The sequence below is a fragment of the Taurulus bubalis genome (assembly GCF_910589615.1).
Source record: "Taurulus bubalis genome assembly, chromosome: 17".
NCBI classification, from domain to species: Eukaryota; Metazoa; Chordata; class Actinopteri; order Perciformes; family Cottidae; genus Taurulus; species Taurulus bubalis.
The window spans coordinates 12,988,388-13,007,871 of NC_136605.1; the positions used below are offsets into that span (position 1 = coordinate 12,988,388).

Sequence of the window (19,484 nt, forward strand, 5' to 3'; positions counted from 1 at the left end):
AGAGAGAGAGAGAGAGAGAGAGAGAGAGAGAGAGAGAGAGAGAGAGAGATAAAAGAGTGATACAACTCCTGATAGACCTCCTCGGAGCAGATACTGGCCCAATTGGTAATGAAGCCAGAACAATTAATAATAATACACACCGTGAAAGCATTTTTCGGCTATTAACTCATAGATCTGCAGCTGCAATGACAAAATAAACTGACAGCAACGTAGACACACCTTTTGTTTTTATTTCTCTTACAGGGTTTCACAGACACAAAAACAATTATGAAGCTCTCAATCATGATCAGAACAAACAGCATGACAAGTCTATTAACCAAATCTACCGAGGCTGCCAATGAGATGTGGTGTCAGTAGTTGTATTCATAAGCACCTTGATTACAATGGATTCTTTGTGATCGCAATGGGAAGATGTCAAATGTCCATTGACAAAGTAATCCTTCTAAAAAAATGCATATTAATTCATTTTGCACAATAGGGAACATGTATTGTGCTCCTCAAGAAGATGCACTTTGTATGCGACTGCATTGGTGTAAGTGCTGTTTTCCGGCTGTAAAAATAATAGATCTTAAAAAAAAAAATGAAAATAACATCTGATTATTTTCCATTTACCGTTCCAGCATGTGTTGATACTGTATCCAGAATAACACAGTATATGTCACAACTGCAGCAAATGAGCAACTGCGTGAATAAACACTGAATATCAAAAGCAGATGTATATACAGGGGAATATTAATCCAGGTTCAATTTAGAAAGAGTCAAACAATGTGTAGATCCATTGTGGTAACGACGGTAATCGTAGAGTTGACTTTCCTACCGAGTGCCTCTCCAGACAGGGTTGACTGATCTGTTCCATAATATCTGAGCGACCGAATACAATCCACTGTCCTGCTGAGTTTATGTAACAGCTTCGCCGAGTCCGAGCTGCTGGCGCTGGATCCTGAGGGCCGGATTGTCAGTGATGGAGCTCGTGCTGTTCGCAGCCACGCCAGAAGCGAACATCTGCTGCAGGGGATGCTGGTCCGCGGTCCAAACCAGGATTTAGCCTGATCCTAGAAACAAAATACAGAAACTAATGATTCAAGGAGGCCAAAAAAACACTTGAACATTGACACATGTTTCCTCATGCCCTTACTTTTGGGATGGGCATGAGGTTTTAATTTTTTTCTGGCAACATTCCCTTTTAAATGTTAGAAGTAACTGTTAGGTGAAGTACTTAAAACAAGCAGAGATTCATAAAACACCCAGAATTGATCAACACAAAGTTCTTCCCCACCGATGCCTTCAGCAGGTTTGGCTGCTTTCACAAACTTTCCACTCAAAAAAAAAGGGGCTGGAGGATCCAAACTGGCATGAAGAAGATGCAGATGAACAGCCACATGCACGTTATTATCACATTACGAGTGGTGGCAAAAGGGTTTTTCTTCCATCAGCGAAGATACAAATCACCGAACTTTCTCACGTTGGAGCTTGAATACCAGAATTAAGATGTCAAACAAACCGAACATCGCTTCAGGCCCACAGAAAGTACTGATTCGAAATAAATGTTACATTTCAATGATTAAATAAATAAAAACAGACTTTTATCGAGAATATGTGTGTGAGAAGAAGATGAGAAACTTGTTTTACATCTGTTAAAACAGTGGGATGAACATGTTGTTGTCTAATGAGAGTGCTGTCGATCAGAGTAAAACAACTGATTTCTTCACCACAACAAGGTGAGAGAGGTAAGGTAATGCAGGTACGTGGCCTCTTGACAACCTGTAGCCTGCTTCACCCGTGCTTGTGCAACCACCCACAACATGTCATTACGTCGTCTGGCCCCAAACACACCATTCACTCAGCCAGAGTGGCGGGACCGGCCTGTCCCGCTTTGCCCGGGGAAGGAACAATGTGTCAGAGTAGACGCCCATCAATGTTTCTCGTCTTCTTTCTGCCTGTCTGCACCTCCGAGCCGGTTTACCTGCGACGAGTCACGTTCCACCGGCATACAGGATGTGGCCTGACTGGCGTAGCTCTTTCTTCATCTCCCTCCTCCTTCACTTCTCTCTTCATCCCCTGGGCCTCACACATCATCATCATCTCTCTAACTTGCTTCTCTAACCTAAGCCACAACCACTCTGTTGCTTTTTCTGTTGTTATATACCCTCATATTCTTCAGCTCCACCACTCAACAATCATCCTTTCACGTGATTTTCTCTATCGCTCCCTTAGCCCTCTATTCTGGTTTTTCCCTTCCCACGTTTCTCTCCTATGCCTCACCTTGGAGCAGAGCCAGTAGAGCAGCATCAGCACACAGAACCGGGTCCCAACCTGCCTTTGAGTCTCAGCCTGCCCGTGTACGCCGGTCTGTGCCTCGGGCCTGCGACTGAGGCCGGCCCCTATCGCCCTCCCTCATCAGCACATCTACTGTACCTGTCTGCTGGCACCCTGCCATTCATTCACACACACACACACACACACACACACACACACACACACACACACACACACACACACACACACACACCCCTCAGTTACCCAGAAAACCTGGAGGGGGGAAAAAAGAGCCCATGCAAGCCTACAATCTATAGAAAAAGACTACTCATGTCAGGGTCAAGCAAGTTTGACCTCCATGGAGAACACCCACGGCTACCCTGAGAAGCACACGTATACAGTACCACGCATTGAGCCTGCTGGCTGCCCCGCGCAAAGCCCATCAACAAGTTTCTTTGAAGGGCACCGACTCAGTGGTGGGCCATCAAAGCATATCTTCATTCATGTCCACTGAAAGGATCTGAGGCTCCTGAGAGACGCCGTGTTTGAAGTGATATCTCTGTGCCACTGCATTCTTTACCGTGCTGTCATGACTTGAGTTACACAATCAAAAAAAGCAAGAACATCGGCGTAAAGCCAGTGCCACCACCCTGATCATGTCTCGCATATATGTGAACTACTGCTATCTTTGTTTGAACAGTGGATGTGCCATACTCTGGTTGTTTATAGCAACTGGCAGTTCATAATAAGGCTGCACTGTGTGCGATCACATATTCCACTTGAAGATCAAACAAAACATAAAAACAGTCATCCTTACCTGTTGTATCTCTTGAGATCATGTTTCCATTACTCAGCCTCTTCTCTGTGCTCACCTGAGATCATCTGAAAAAGATTAAGGATAGGGAAATAAAATGATACAGAGAGGACCTCGTTCATGAGTAAACACATTCGACAGAAAACTGAGGAACCAGATGTAATTTGCTCTGCCCAAACTTGCAGCAATACTCAAACAAAATATTTATTTTTTCTACAGTAAGGGAGGGAGCAATCAGTTCGTTCCTCTGTTTTCACAGGCATGATGAGGTTACAGTGCAGTTGTTTTCAACCTTTTAGTCTCAAAACAAATTTGAGGATTCCTGAGATGATGAACAAAATAGGATAATGACAAGAAAATGCATGTGTAAGCAGTGATGATGGGCCATATATGCACAGTCCTTTAGTTTAATGGGACAAAAGACAAGTGGCTGGGGACCACTGGTCTAGAGCAGCGGTCCCCAGCCACTGGCCCGGTACCGATCCATGGGTCCCTTGGTACCGGGCCGCACAGGAAGAATGAATGAAAAGAATGTTGATTGATTATGTTTTATTTTGAAAAATGACCGGATACATCCGTCTGTGCGTCTGAGCCTCTTGAGACATGTCAAGAGGTCACGTGATATGTTACCCCAAAAATTAAACTTAAAAGTATAGTCAGAAAGGCAGAATCAAGGCAGAATATCCTGAGATCGCCAAAAAAGCTCTGAAACCCCTGCTTCCCTTTCCAACATCCTATCTTTGTAGACTGGAAATAAAGAACAGTCAGGTGTCGTTGTCTCCCGTCACCCCAAAATGGGACCGGCTCGTTGCAGAGAAACAAGCACAGGCTCCCACTAATTCGGCGTAATGGTAAATTGTATTTTTATGCACTTTATATTTGTGTTTATAATGTGTTCATCATTTTATTACGTCATATTTATCGCCCACACTGTGAAGGCCGGTCCGTGAAAATATTGTCTTACACAAAACCGGTCCGTGGCACAAAAAAGGTTGGGGAACGCTGATGCAGAGGACCAGCCGTTGGCAGCTGTATGGCCTAAACACGTGTCGCTCCACCATCAAAATCTAGGAAAAAAGCTTAAGTTATCACCCAACTGCCCCAACTACCTTCTTATAGCTATGTTTTTCGGCTCTTGGTCAAACAAACCTGGTTTTGTAATCACCACAAGACTCAATAACTTCTCCAGTATCTTTACAGATCATTAAAATAAGCCAGTAGTGACATAAATTGACTTAAAAGCTCTGCAGGAACTGGCAGGTCAGGAGAAGGGAGGCAGTCAAAGTGGCTTTTCCAAAGTACCATTTTAAATGACTTGAGCTAGTTATATTATACAAGGTTAACAAGTTCAAGTTGATATTGGATGAAGAAACTTCTCGCAATCACAGGTTTCTTCATACAGACATGTTTAGGACTGAAGCTGTGCTCTCTGGACCGATTACAGCTCCAGTCCCTCTTCATCCATTCACGGACAAAGGTGCTCTCTACTTCTGAGTTTCACTGTCCCAGACCTGTTACCGTGGCAACAAATGCACTGTTTCCGAGTGACACAAATCCTGAACTAAAGAACCTCCTTTCAGGTCGAAGGCTCCAGGAGTTGAGGGGAAAACAGCAATAACAGGACGGCGGGGAGAGAAACTGAATACCGGCAAATTGCTTCCCAAAGTTTCTGGGAGACACAGTAAAATGATTCTTTCTTTCCTCTCCCTTTTAAAATACCTTTCCCCGGCACCAGGCACTATAGGTAGTTGTGTGCTGTGCTGGTCCCATTTCTTTTCTATGCCTTCTTATATTTCCGTTTTCTCTAGCTATCGTACTGAGCTAAGTGAGTTATCATGTAGACCAGCAGGCCTGAGCAGCATGTGGCTAGGCTAAGCCTCCAGATGAGGTAATGTTTAGAGGGTTGGCGAGCCAGGGGAAGGGTTGGTCAGGTCTTGATTAGCTCAGGGGTATGGGGCTCTCTCGAATATTGGACACCCTTTTGTGTGGTGAGATTACCACCTTATGAAAAAATGCCCCTGCTGACACGTCTGATGGGATCAGAGCTTCCTGTCCGCTGCATCGTCCTGCTTATGAGTTCTCCACACACACACACACACACACACACACACACACACACACACACAAAGGAGAAAAAACACACAATCAAACACCAAAACTCACACACTCGTACCTCTCAAGGAAGACGCTGGGAGATCATACACACAACTCACGTGTTATGTGCAGGCTTGTGTGTTCAGTTCAACAAGCAAGTACACAAACACACCGACAAGCACACACACACGGCTGCAAACGTCACCTCCTAGGGCCCCCTCTCTTCCACTTGTGTAGCCTATATAATGACCACAACTGATGACCCCCAGATGGAAAACAACCTGACTTAATTAACAAGGCCAGATGACACACAAACACGCGCTCACTTGCTTGTACTGTGGTCGTCTCCTCCGGCCACCCTCCAATGAAAATCACATGATGGACCACGTCCAGCAGAGAATCTCCCCCCCGAAAAAAACATCAACAAACATTGTGAAAAAACCGAGAGGATTCAGAGGCAAAGCTTAAAGGGGATTTGATCCCAGCAGTCCTCTAGAGAGGGCTGAGGCTATAGGATGATTTCAATTATTTGATATAATTTCTGATGGTCCATTAGTTCAAAATAAAGCTCTGATTATGAGGGATGTGTATACAGAAAGTTACAAACAAAACCTGCATCAGAGTCTGAAGCAGAGCTGTACTTTTTCCAGATGTGTAATCGACTGTTAATAAGCAGTGGCCTTACGTTCATAAAACCTTTTCCCAAATAAAGCCAATTTAAAAAACGGAATAAATGCAGCATTTTGGTTTCAACCGGATAGCAAAGTTCAACACCTTTCTATTTCTACTGTTTAGGAGGCTGCACAAACAAACGCTCCTATTTCTGCCATGCACTTTGTGGAAGCAAATAAATATTTGTTGGTGTATACTCGCAAACATGCAAGCACACATGCATGCACACACACACACACACACACACACACACACACACACACACACACACACACACACACGGGACATGGCACAACCTTGCGCCAGTGGTCCTTTAAACCAGTCATGTGAAACGACCCGTTCATTTCTGCAAATCAGATTACATCTCCAAGCTGAGGTCTGCAAGTCCACACACACATTTAAAGCTTGGGGCTCACGTCCATGAAACACACACACACACACACACACACACACACACACACACACACACACACACAGCTTAATCAGACTCTGTCACACACTTTGTTCGCAAATTGCAAGTATCAGCCAAGGCCACGCTCAAAATGTAAAATTATAGGATATAGCAAATACAGCAGATATGAACTTTATGCTAAAGTGAGTGTAGCTAAGGACACAGATTCCCTTGAAGAACAAAACAATTTCTTTGTCAAGGAAAATCATAGAGCGCTGTGATAAGCCTCCTTTCAGCAGTGCTCGACTGCTGTTTGGCAGCCATGCTGTGGAATGAGCACATGTGGAAACATGTTTATAGTGTGTTTGGCAGGAATGCAAATGATAGATGATTCCCAAATGATTCAAGTCCTATTCAGGAGGTCAGGATCTATTGTATTTATTGTAATTATTCCATTGAGTTGGTAGATAAATAGGTACGTAAATTGTTGAATAAGCAGAGTAAGAGTGATACACATATTGAGCATGCAAAGGTTTCCATAATGTCTGCTTCTACTTTTAATGTCTCTTCACATTTTAGCTTCACTGATCGGATTTGCAATACAATGTAAAAGAAGTTGTTTGGCTGGCTGGCTGCTGGTGGACCGGTCGGCCTAATTAAACCCAGACAGTTGGAGGAAGTACAAGTCTCTGTCCCTACAGGATCTACATTAAGTCTCCACTCTGCTAATCAGAAAGCCCTTCAACTACATCAACATGTCCCTCTGGCCCAACAAACAACCAAATCTCATTTGTCTTCGTAACTTTTTAAGGAAGCTTAAATTACTTCTCTATCGGGTCTGGAAAATCAATCACGGCTGTCCTCTGCGTTCATCATAATCAGGGACATCCTAAACAGATCAGCTGTGTAGCTCATTGTCTGTTCTTCTTTTTGCCCTTGGTACCGTGGAGGTCAGAGGGTGGTAAGCTGTGGGTGGCAGGAAGTTGAGAGCGTTGAGCCTACAATGGGGTGTCAGGACTCTGTCAGTCAGCCCAACTCAAGTTCAGCTCAAGCGGGTTGATTCTATCTCCACAGTGACATCGGAGAAGTTTAGCGATGGAGACCGGCAGCGAGGCAAATGGAGGCGCAGAGGCACCGCTCCCTGGGTTAGATTGCACTGAATGCTCAGATAAGACGACAGGAAAGGGCGGCAGGGGGAGCTGGCTGGGGCTACTGTTACCCCAGGAAGCGCTCACTCATCCCTCAGATCACCTGTGGAGGTCAGGACCCGATTCAGTCACGCAGAGCCACCGGCCCGGAGGTGGACTCAATGTAAACGGCTGTACAGTTGGGTCCCTTCCACAGCAACTGTGTACAATCAGTTACTGTACTAGTGGTTTTACATGTTTTGGCCAAACATGCTGGCAACCTTTTTTCAAAGCACATCAAGTTATTAGATTCGGAATATAGGCATTAGTTTTCTATTTTTTTTTTAGTGCAGAAACATAACTTGCAGAGTGACTTGAAGCATAAATAATTGTAAATTGATTAAATGTGGGCTCTGGTAAAGATGATTATTTGACCATTATTTTTGACATTTATATGAGCCGAACAAGCGATCAATTCATTGATAAAAATAAACTGCTGGCGTAGTAAGCAACCGGATATGGAAATGCTGTGATGCAATTCAAGAGACATATGGTCAGTCCTGCAGCACACATTCCTGACAACACACACACGCACACACACACACACACATGCACACACACACACACACACACACACACACACACACACACACACACACACACACACACACACACACACGCACTAACGCACACACGCACCGGTAAAATAAACCATGCTGTAGTATCTTCATCTGGAGTGCATTTCCTGTCCTCTGGCTTGGCATATGCTAGTGGCTCCTTTACAACATAGCCACTCTCTGTTGTAGCTCCCCGCCTGCACAGAAACAGCAATCCAACCATTTGAAACAGAACTTTAGGGACAAGGACCACAACCTTCGACTTCTGTTCTGGGTGTTGAAAATGTAAAGTGATGAGATGCACTTCCCACATCTGGAAAAATCCTACATGGTGGATAATGTTGGTTTAGGGTATAGTTTTGACAAGCACCGTTTCCAGTTTTGCTTAATTCTCTCACCAAGAGGCAGAGAGGTGCAATCATCGGTGTCACACACTGACCCAAAACTCACTCGTGGAGTGGAAATTTAAGAGCATAATAAAGTAACATCAAGCAGCTCTTTAACAAGACAAATTTGACAGCACAACCCACCTCCCTTGGTGAGCATGCTGTGGAAAAAAACTAATTTGCGTGTCAAATTTTACAAGGTGAGAAATGAGAAGACACTTTAATTCAGGAGCACGACGGTGGTGATGAAACAAACAAAAATGTCACAAAATGATATCACCTTTTTAACCCGGCAGAGGTAGTAACCAGAAGTGGTCACGGGAGCTGTAAAGTGTTAGTTTTGGAGTGAAAGTAAACAGCCACTCCCATGGTGGGCCTGTACCCTACACAGAGTAAGCACATGTTTCCCATTGTGGTTAAAAGGGAAGGGGATTAAAGTGTAGTGCAGCCGGAGCCACAGCCATACACCCCATGGTGGGATCACAGTGCTCTCAGGTCTTTCAGTACTGCTGATGTAGCCCAGTTGGAAGTGGCTGGTGTGCAGGGAGAAGCAGTGGCCAGATCTATCAGATGGACTAGGCAGGGTCCTCTAGAGCCCAAATATGAGGCCTTCCTTTGGGGCTGTGGAGGCAGACATGTTACCATGTTGACAGAACCGCCTGACTGAGGCTTGCAGACACTCACACAAACACAGGCACGGTTAGGATTATGAGGAGGTGTTGAAACCGAGCGGATTTGGGTTTTCAGAGGCCCGATTTTGTCCCTATAAAAAAGAGATCACCTTCAAAACCTTTTTCTTAAAGACAAAAACAGAGGTAGAGAAAAACATTTTTGAGACTGAAACCTAAAGCAGAAAAAAATTGTGTTAATGTTCATTGGTTTTGGCTGCAAAATATGGGGTTTTCACCCCAGAGCGTCAGGGTCAAATAGGCCACATTCAGGTGCCACAGGGGACAGTTAAAGCAGGAGACTGTGACTGTGCAGCCAATTAAAGGACACTTTAAAAAAGGCAAATAGTGCAAGGGACATTGAGGAAGATATGCATAGTGGAGCATAACTGCACTTACCAAAAACTGCCAATTAACCAGCACCCCATGAAGCTCAGTTGTGACCGCTTCAGCTGGACAGCTTCCATGTGCAGCGAGAAAAAACACTTTCTGAGCAGCGTAACAAAGGAAGTGGAGGGAGGGTCAGACACTCTTTGAGGGTTTACTGGACTGGATTCAATTCAAAATTTGGACCCAAGTCATAAAAGTTCAAACTTGACTTGCACTTGACTGCTCCAAAACTGCCTAAAGACTTGCCTTGAGACTTGAAAACCAACTATTAAGAATCAAGTTTTGACCTTACATTAAAATGACTTCTTAGCTATGTAAACACCATGGATTGAAAATGAAAATGCAGCATCTTCGAATAGAACAGCAGAGAATATTATCTTTACATCCATGTCTGTCCAAAATGTCACTAAAATTGTGATAATTAGCATATGTATTCTTGAGTAACGGCCAAACATATGTTTTGTGAGGTCACAGTGACCTTTAACCAACATTTTATAATCAGTTAATCTTTCAGTGCAAGTAGAGGTTTGTGCCAAATATGAAAAAAGTTGCCCAAGACATTCCTGGGAAATCACGACAATGGTGCAAACGTGAGGTCACGGTGACCTCGATCTTTAGCCTCTCAGGTGGATGTTTGTGCCACCTTTGAAGACATTTACTCCAAGCGTTTCTGAGCTATCACGTTCACAAGAATGGACCAAACGGATGGACGAACAGACGGATGGACAAACAGACGGATGGACAAACCAAAAACATAATGCCAACGATACGGCTGTGGCCGGCGGCATCAAAAGCACAAAAGCAGTTACTAAACTAAACACATAGGTCATGTTACACATTTAAAACAGTCCATGTCAATGTCCGTGGCTTAACTCTTCTCAGTCATGCGACTATTGATGGTGCTTAATCACATTTTTAGTTGCCAGAGGTTACTCTTCGCTTTCTCCATTTTCAACTTGCAATTTTCTTATGGAGACTTGTGACTGGATGTGTCCTAAATGACACTAAATTACTACTTTGCCCCAAATCATGTCTAGTACACTTTGTGCCATCCAGTGAGATGTAGTTCTCACCCAGACAAGTTATTCCAGAAGGTTACGAAGTGTCATCCTTAAACTCTTGGCCTCAACACCCACACACTTTAAACAAAGATAATGTCTATGTCACTTACACTGGTGCATCTTCCTCTGTGTATGTTTGTGGGAGGAATTGGGGAGTAAGTTTTCGTGCAGATTTGCAGGACTTTCTCACCCACAAAAATAAGTACGGCATGTGCATAGTCGTGCTTTTGAAACTGGAAACAGATTTATGTAGTGTTAGGGATCAGCTCTTTAAAAGGTCACATTGAACAAGTTAGGTCTGCTCAGTAAGCTCTGCTCTCTCTCTGATCCAGGTGACTCAGGGCCAATAGTTTCACAAGACTCGGGACAGACACGTAAGCACTCCGACTACTTCATGACATCAGACATTTCTGATTCACAATGACGCCAAGCAGACATTCAGCGTCTTTGATTAATTAGTTCCTATCGGGCTTTTTTTGCGTTTCCTTAAAAAAAAAAACTTTCTGGAGCCCTGAATTTTAAGACCCGAATAGCCTTCAGCCGCAAGCTCAGCTGCAGAGCAGGATGCCCTGGCGTGGGAGAGGATATCTGTCCCAGTAACAGAGTGTTCCTATTGACACCGATTACATCATTACATGAGATGGAGTTAGAGGGGATATCTGTCAAACTGCCTTGATTACAAACATCCTTCAGCGACACATGTGAAATGGCACACACATTAAACACACATTGCATCGACGCACTAGAAGCACGACTTTGCATGCATGTGTGTGTGTGTGTGTGTGTGTGCGTGTGTGTGTGTGTGTGTGTGTGTGTGTGTGTGTGTGTGTGTGTGTGTGTGCATATTGTCCATGTACACATTAACAAAACACACACAACTCCTTGTGTAAATGCTGGGACTGCAACGGTGGAAAAAGGTGGGACGAGGACCACATCAAGTCTAATCCAGCCAGGGATTAGGAGCGGGCAAATATCACCAATAATAAACAAATGAGTAACGTTCTCGGTCTGTGTGGTTGCAAGGCCCGGGGCTCCAGCTAGAACCCGGCAAGATCTGGATCCAATCCCGGCTGTTTATCAGTGAGAGTAGAAACGGCCACTTGTGAAAACTCCATGACAAACCCATAATGGCGAACAGAGGAGTCCAAGCAATCGCTCCTCCCACTTTGCTTTACATCTCAGATCTGAGACTCAGCTTGATATTCAGACCAAAGGGGCCATTTTGTTACCACTACATTATTCACTGATATTGCCTTCTTGTTAGCAGTATGTTCTGTGAGGCGATTATCTGATTTTGCCATAAGCAATCTCCAGTGACTGACACATATCCAACTACTTATAACATAAAGCTTCTTCTTAGATAAATAATCATATGCTGCTTTTTTCTGTTTTCATGTAATTTTGAATTCAACATCTTTCGGTTCAGGAACCTTGTTCAAACAGAAAAGTTGATATCGGAATGGTAACTATTTTTTTTTCACCTTTTTCCTTAAATGTTACAGACTAAAAGATTAAATCGTAAAAATAATTAAGACAGATTCATAATCGAATCAAATTGGTAGCTCTAGATTAATATATTGGCCTTAATATGTTCCAATGTGACACAACTTGCCAATAACTTTGTTAAAAACGAGGGAAACAGACGATACTTTTATGTATCACTCCATGAGATTTAATATTTGAGTGTCTGGAAAGTCCTCATGCTTCAGGGCAGAAAGGATTTTATGACACAAGTCAACACAAGAAAGAAAGCAGAGCAGCACACCTGTTTAGCATTATTGACAAATATTGATTACTTGTCAAAGTGTCACCATGGAGATTATTGCAGAGGAATGTTGGACAGATAAAGTGGGTCATAAATTCCTTTAAGTAGTAACAGGGTCGGCACATTAGCGAGAGTGTGATACAACAGAGATCAAAAGTAAAGCAGTTTGTAATTTGGTCAGTGCAGTTTTCTGCAAAAAGGAAAAAGTGTGCAAGAGGTGAGAGGGCGTCCACTGGAAATGCAGACGCAGCATGTTTCCCTCCATCTGTTCTACCAGCTCCTTTGTCTTATGTGACATCAGATGAGATGCTCCAATAAGTCTCTACTTGGGTGAATGTTCGGAGGCCTTAATCTCACCGTGTGTGTGTGTGTTCAGAGCTATGTCTTCCCTTTGCTCTAATCCACCTATTTTGTTCCGCTCCACTGTTCAGATTCAAGGTGGAAAAGTGCCGAGACCACAACGTTTTGTCCTCTCCGTCTGTCTGGCCCACAGAGCTTTACCTGCTGAGCCCCGAGCCTCACCAAGCCTTCAGGACGCTGTTGCCTTAACCCTGTCCCCAAACATGTCCCTGGCATGCACAAAAGACATCTGGGGTGCGGCTGAGAGCTTTAGCAACAAAATAACTCTTTCAATCTGCACTCTGCATGGTTCTGACTGCAGGGCGCTGAGGTCGCCAATACCAAGAAGACTCTTACTGGACTTCCTCCTCCTTCTCCTCCACCCCTCTAATCCTGGCCTACATGACTGACTCCGGCTGAAAGCCCCACACGCCAGAGGTGGGAGCCAAAAGCACTGTGAGATTGAAAAAAAGACCACCTGCTCAACAAACTAAATTGCACTCACTCAAGGCAATGGGGTACAGAGAGAATGAAAAGGAGGGGAGCAAGAGGAGAAAAAAGAAGTAAGAATAAAAAGAAAGACAAGTCACTGCTCTCCCTCTGTGATCTAGGCAGACAAAAGAACAAATTGCATTTCTGCGTCATGGCACCCGAGGGTCAAAATCGGCATAGTGTCCCTCTCAGTGCTGTTTGTGTGCGAACATGCTGATAACGGTTCCATCAATTCCCACAAGAGAGCCAGAGAGGTGCACAGGCATATGTTTCAGCCTTTCATCTTGGCTTCTTTTGTATTCCGCTCCACTCTGTTGTCTCTCTCCTCTATTTGGCAGAATTGGCTGTTATTATTCCAAACAGCATTATCTTTATTAATGCCACAGGTCTCAGGACTGTGCACTCCCCGGGAGCTGGGGTCCGGAGAGAGCTGCAACCAATCTCCCTAGATAAAAGCTCAGCGGAGAGCTGTATGCAAGCCAGACGGCTCCAACAGGCCTTCATCCTCCCTCCTCATTCCCAGAGAGAGGTATAGGCCCTACAAAGACTAAGATGTGGCTTTAATCTTAGCACTTTCAGTCAGAAACATTTGAACTGAGATCAGCTTTCTGGGAGGCTATCAGAAGCCACCGGTCACAACAAACAAATCTTATTTCAGTAAATACATGAAATAATATTTTAAAATTGCAAAAAGAATATTATCCATAATGACCAAGTTTTAAAAACCTGGATATTGAGGGAAAGGCTCAAGTCATGAGCTGTTCCGGCTATAAGTCATGGAACTGTATCTTCTGGTGCTACAGTGTGCCCTCCTTTGCTACTATGGCTTATGTTGTTGGTGGCTCGTATGGACTTGGAGCTGAGGCAGTTTCCCGAAGTCAGCCATGCATGACGAGTTATTCTAAAGGTGGTGTGGAGAGCTGACGTGTGGCCGGGCCGGGCCAGGGCAGCGGCTGGGGTCTCGGCTTAGTGCCTCAAGCCCCTCGCTCCAGTGGTCACACAGCATCAGCTCCCGGCCCGAGCCCGGACACTGATTTATGGGACAGGGGGATTACCATCAAACCAGCCGTGAGGACCACCCAGATGGTGGCACAGGACGACAGCCGCACAAACAGACACAGGCGCACACATTCAAATATACTAAATATATTCGCACAAGCACTAACATTGACCTTTTTTTTTACACAGATACCCACAGAAATCCACAAACTTAAACAAACAGTGACTTGAAAGCAAGCAAAAGCGTTGCTACATAAGATGTTATTAAAGATTAAAACCCTCTGGAAATAAACAAGCATGAAAAGCTGCACATGCCATTTGTAATGACTCTGTTAACCACTCAAGTGCAGTGGGAGGGATTAGTTTGCTGAGGCTTCCTCATTACCACAAAGCGAGGGAGCCAACTTTGCTCATCGAGGTTCATATGTATCTACAGGATGTGCCTGGTTAGAAGTAATTCCTCTCAATCACGTCATACCTTTTCTCTTTTTTCTCACTTCAGTTTACAAAATGCATAATTAAAGAGTGACGACTTGTGTAATTTTCTATCTGAACTGATCCGGGTCCAAAACAAGAACGTTCCATGTAGTTACGGACGAACAGCTCAAACCCTGTCTTTCATCAAAACTTTTGTAAATTCTCTCAAGTTGGTGACAATGAACAATTGTTCTTTTGTTTGATAAAAAATGTCTGGACACATCTCACTTTCATTCTAAATGCATTCACCATCCTAATACTTTTCCACCGAGTCAAATTTTCTTCCAAGAACACGTGTGAATACACCGAGCAAGAGAGGAGAAGAAAAAAAGGAAGAAAAGCACATATTTCTCACTTGCCAGGGCGCAGTGCAGCTCAACCCCAAGGCACCAGTTGGATGAGCCGAACAATAAGAGTCAATGACAAATCGGACGTGGTGCATTCCTTGGGCAAACACCCACTTCATAAAGGGAGACGGGTAGGCAAACACTCACCTGCCCTAAGCTAATAACTCTTGCGAGGGCAAACACACACACACACACACACACACACACACAGACTTGAGCTTTGATATGTTGAGGCAATGATGGGAATCAAACTGCTCAAAATTGCATCAATATAGAGAAAATACGACACATTTCATCTTAGGGAGCTTTTTTTTGGGGACCAAAATCAAAGCAATGAGAAATGCAGGAGATCTGTGTCTCTTTGTAGTTGATACCGAGCTGTGTGACATGTGGAAATAGACTGGTACACATCTAGAATGTGTATGGCAGGCTTGCTAAGTTTAGAGTTTCTCTTAATTATTGAATTGCAAAACTAACCAGAAGATGAGATATTTTAACGAAGGCCAATGCATTTTATACTAAGCAGCACATTATAAACCAGATGCATGTACGAAGCCTCCTTGGTAGTGTCCATTTGTGATTTGTGTGCGTTTATGCGTGTGTGTCGTGAGATCATCAATGACTGCAATAACTTTTCAAATTAATTACTTAATTACTTTCTTTTTCCTCTTCGGCATTCTTTCCCAGGAGAGTAGAGCAAAGCTCGAGTGACAGCAGCGCTTCTCTCAGTGGGATGCACCCTCGACACTTCCTGACCATGTGACTTCCTTTCAGCTGCCTTTTGATTGGACGCTCACAGGCGACGAGAATGAAGAGAAGAGGGGGGCACTTGTGGCGGGGTGCTGGTTGGCAGCGGACACGAGAGAGAAAACAAATTCCTGCCCCATTGCCATGGAGATGAGTCAACAGCAGGGTTGTGGGGCACAGGCCGACCCGCTGTAGTTAACAATTCATCCCCGTATCCGGCTCCCAAATGATTGGGCAAACACGGAGTGCTGCGGAGTCAAAAGGGCCCAGAGGGGCTGAGAGAGGGGCATCACCCAGGGGTGACATGCTGACAGGCACACACTGGTCGGTAGAGGGTGGACCAGCTGAATGAGGGAGTAAGGGATAGGGGGCACCAGTAGGGAGGAAGGGGGGCTGATGGGATGTGGGAGAGGGGCTAAATACATTGAGTACTGCAGCTACAGCACAGTCCCAAAACAGTGCTGATGGCTGTGCTTCTAAGAAACTGTGTGATTAAATGCGTTAAAAAAAACATTATCAGGATGAAAACAATCTCTTTGGTACATCACAACAAATATATTCTTCATGTGAAAGCTAAATAATTCATATTTGTGACAAATGTCGTGAGATATAGTAGCCGAAAGAATAGTAACACTTAGAGTCTCTGGCATACATCCACTTTGTTACAGATAGTGAAAACATCCAACACACCTGAGCTGGTGTTTGACACATTTTCTTTGGAGAAAATAAGAACACAACATCACCTTATGGCCACTAAGCCGGGACACACGGGTAAGGCCACGGCCATAGTGTGCTCGTGGTGTTTCAGTTCTCTCCTGTAAACTTCTGCTGAGACTATTTGCAGTCTTTAGAAAAATATAGGCTACTCACCAGAAATTCCCTGGGAAGCAATTAAAGGTTGACATCTCATTCCAAGAACTTGGATTCCTTCACTGTGAAAAAAAAATCAAAAGAGGACAAACGTCACTTCATAAAACTACAGCATATAGTATTCCATTGCTATATCTGCTTCACTCCTAACTCCATTTGTCCAGCTGGGTTCATTTAGGTAAAACAGTGTTAGAGCATGTAATATGAGGCACGAATGGAAAATGGTTAAAAGTCTCAACCCACAGGACCAGGTTCCCAAACATTGACCACTTTACCGTGAAGCAGAGCGGCGCTTAACAATAATGGGTCAGGGGCAGAAATAACAGACGGGGCGGCAGGCAGATCTCATCAATGTCACATCATACAGAAGAAGCACCACAAATAATAAATGCTGTTCTTATAATAGGCTAGATGTAGTGTACGGTTCTCTCTCAGCCAGCATAGGCTGTCACTTAATGCACTGTCATGGTGGCAAAGCAAATCCCAATATGCAATTTGCCATCTTACTTTGAAAGTGTTGAAATGCCACCATTACAGCAGAGCATTCACTGGGCAGCGGTGTTGGGAGGGTGTGCAGAGAGGAACCGTTACTGGTTCTCACTGCGTACAAGATGTTCACAAACACTGCTTCAGCATGTCGTTCCTTTTAGTGGGAATTGGTATCTCCATAATAAGAATCTACCAAAGCAAACTTAGAAATGAAAAACAGCACTCATTTATAATGTGTCGGTCAGAGGAAAAAAAAGAGAGGTGAGAAAGGAACAAAAACAGAGGGAAAAAGTGCGATCGTGATAAAAATAGCAGATGTTGAGAGTCACTTCTCGAAAGGTGTGTCATTCAGGGAGTTTGGGACGAACCTTTGGCCGCGGCTGAGCTCTAAATTTAGCATATTTACTAAAATAAAAAGTGAGTTCAGGCGCTGGCACTGGAACTTTCTCCTCCCCGTTTATGACCTCAGTGGTGCAGCCAGCGTCACTCATGACGAAATACAAACCATATAAAACAACAAAAAAAGACCTCCTCAAATACTCTGAGCACACGAGGAAACAACCGCAATTTAATGTTCCCCGTAAATTATCTTATTATGGCGATCCAAGACCAGATCAACAGAATAATATGGTTTTGCACATTCTAAATTTAGAGCAGAGTTTGGGCACGAGTTATCTTTTACATAACAACTTTTAACAGAACAGTCTCTTGTTTGATATGCAGCAATGGAGAACTAAACAAACCTAACTTTCTATGAATGCACACTTGACTGTACACAAATGAAGGGAATAAAGGATGTATGAGAGCAGCTACTGTGTTTGTGAACTGTTCTCTACATGCTGATGAGGCTGTGTGTGGCGGGCTGAGGAGGATGCCCCTGGGCCAGGCTGAGCAGTAAGTGAAGCAGAAGTCCCATCTAAGCTCGAAAGCATGCGAGTATCAGGCCCGTAACTAAAACACAAGCATAAACACAGGCGATGTTAGGGATTACACGCTGCCATACCGCCGCAGGAAACCACAGACAGCACAGGTGGAACCGTCACCACGGACACATTCTTCCTCATCTCCGCTCTGCCAGTGGAGGTCTGACGGACAGCTCATCATCTCCCCTTGTTGGCTGTGTGAAACTTGTGTAAACATCTGCAGGCGCTTGTGTGTCTGTGTGTGTGTGTGGGTGTGTGCACACGTGTGGAGTGGGAGCCACAGGTGAGAAGGACACACACACACAGACACACACACAGAAGGATTAGAATGGCCTTATGTCATGTCAAAGAAGCCTTGCAGCACAATACCACACACTCGACAAATCTTTCCTTCAAGAAACTGTTTTATTGATTATATTTCGTATTATTCGTTTCACTTTCCTTTGAGAGTTGAATCTGATCAGATCCATCAATTTTGAAAATGATATCTGCTACTGTAGGAGCAATAAATAGGATGTTTTTAAATGTTTTCCTCGAGAATGATTGAGCGAGAGCAGCAGGGATGAAGGGAGAGACCGTACATTTCCTCAGTAAACAGCACCCTCTAGAGCAACACCATACATTCAGTCCTGCACCTCTCTCCTATTGTTGCAGCCTGTCTTTTCATAAACAGCAGAACATTATATGACTCATTAGTAACAATTACTTCATGTTGAAATCCCCCCAAAAAAAACTGTTGATTGTTAAAATGAGAAAATCAGACAAGCTCCCAGATTTATGGTTATTTATAGGCGGGTCGTCTTATTTCTGAGCCACATATGAAGGATTACAGAGGTGAGGTCGAAACACTCATTGTCCCAGTGTGAGTTGATAATGAGGCAGGCCATTATTAAGATGTTGGCTTTAATCGTGTGCAGGGTTATTAGGGGCGGTTTACTGTACACAGGAGAGATTAACACAGGCCACGCATGGCGTAAAGAGCTGAGGAGGCCAACGATAAGCCAGCTACCCACAACCGTGAAGCGGGCTGAGAAATATGAGCGCACAGTAGGACATGAAACCCAGCAGGACAAACCTCTCCCTCTCTCCCTCTCTGCCTCATTCGCCCTCACTCTCTGTTCGCGTCAAATCATGTTACACAACCACAAAGGAATGCCTTGTATATCAGAGACAGATTTAAAACAAGCGGAAAGAAAAAGCACATTAAAGAGAGGATCGCAGAGGGATCTATAGAAGCAGTGGGTGTTGTTTGGTTCCTTTCTGTTTGTATAAAAGGACAACATGGCGGGGAGCTTGGCAGTACTATAAAGACACACTGCAGTGACACACAAGTCCAGACGCATACGCACCGCACTACTTCACACATGCTTACATAAACTAAATCAGCCCGAGACGCCGTTGTGTGCACCAACCAGGGAGCACTACACGCTTCCTCTATATTTTTCCGTGCCATTAATAAAAATAGACATCTTACTGTTTCGATACATTTTGTTGGAATTTAGGGAGCACTTGGAAATCCATCACTTTATGAGCTTTCAAACTTTCCCACAGAATTCCCAC

At 44.1% G+C, this 19,484-nt stretch overlaps 1 long non-coding RNA gene across 1 annotated transcript in view; it reads right to left on the reverse strand.

Annotated features, from left to right (window-relative positions):
* Positions 1–210: 210 nt before the first annotated feature.
* Positions 211–19,484, reverse strand: part of LOC306749307 — a 52,014-nt gene continuing 32,740 nt past the window's right edge. The window contains exons 2-4 of the long non-coding RNA XR_013771179.1: positions 16,513–16,574; positions 3,074–3,138; positions 211–1,052 (exon numbers count right to left, since the gene is read on the reverse strand). This is a non-coding gene — a long non-coding RNA (uncharacterized lncRNA). The remainder of the gene's footprint in view (positions 1,053–3,073; positions 3,139–16,512; positions 16,575–19,484) is intronic.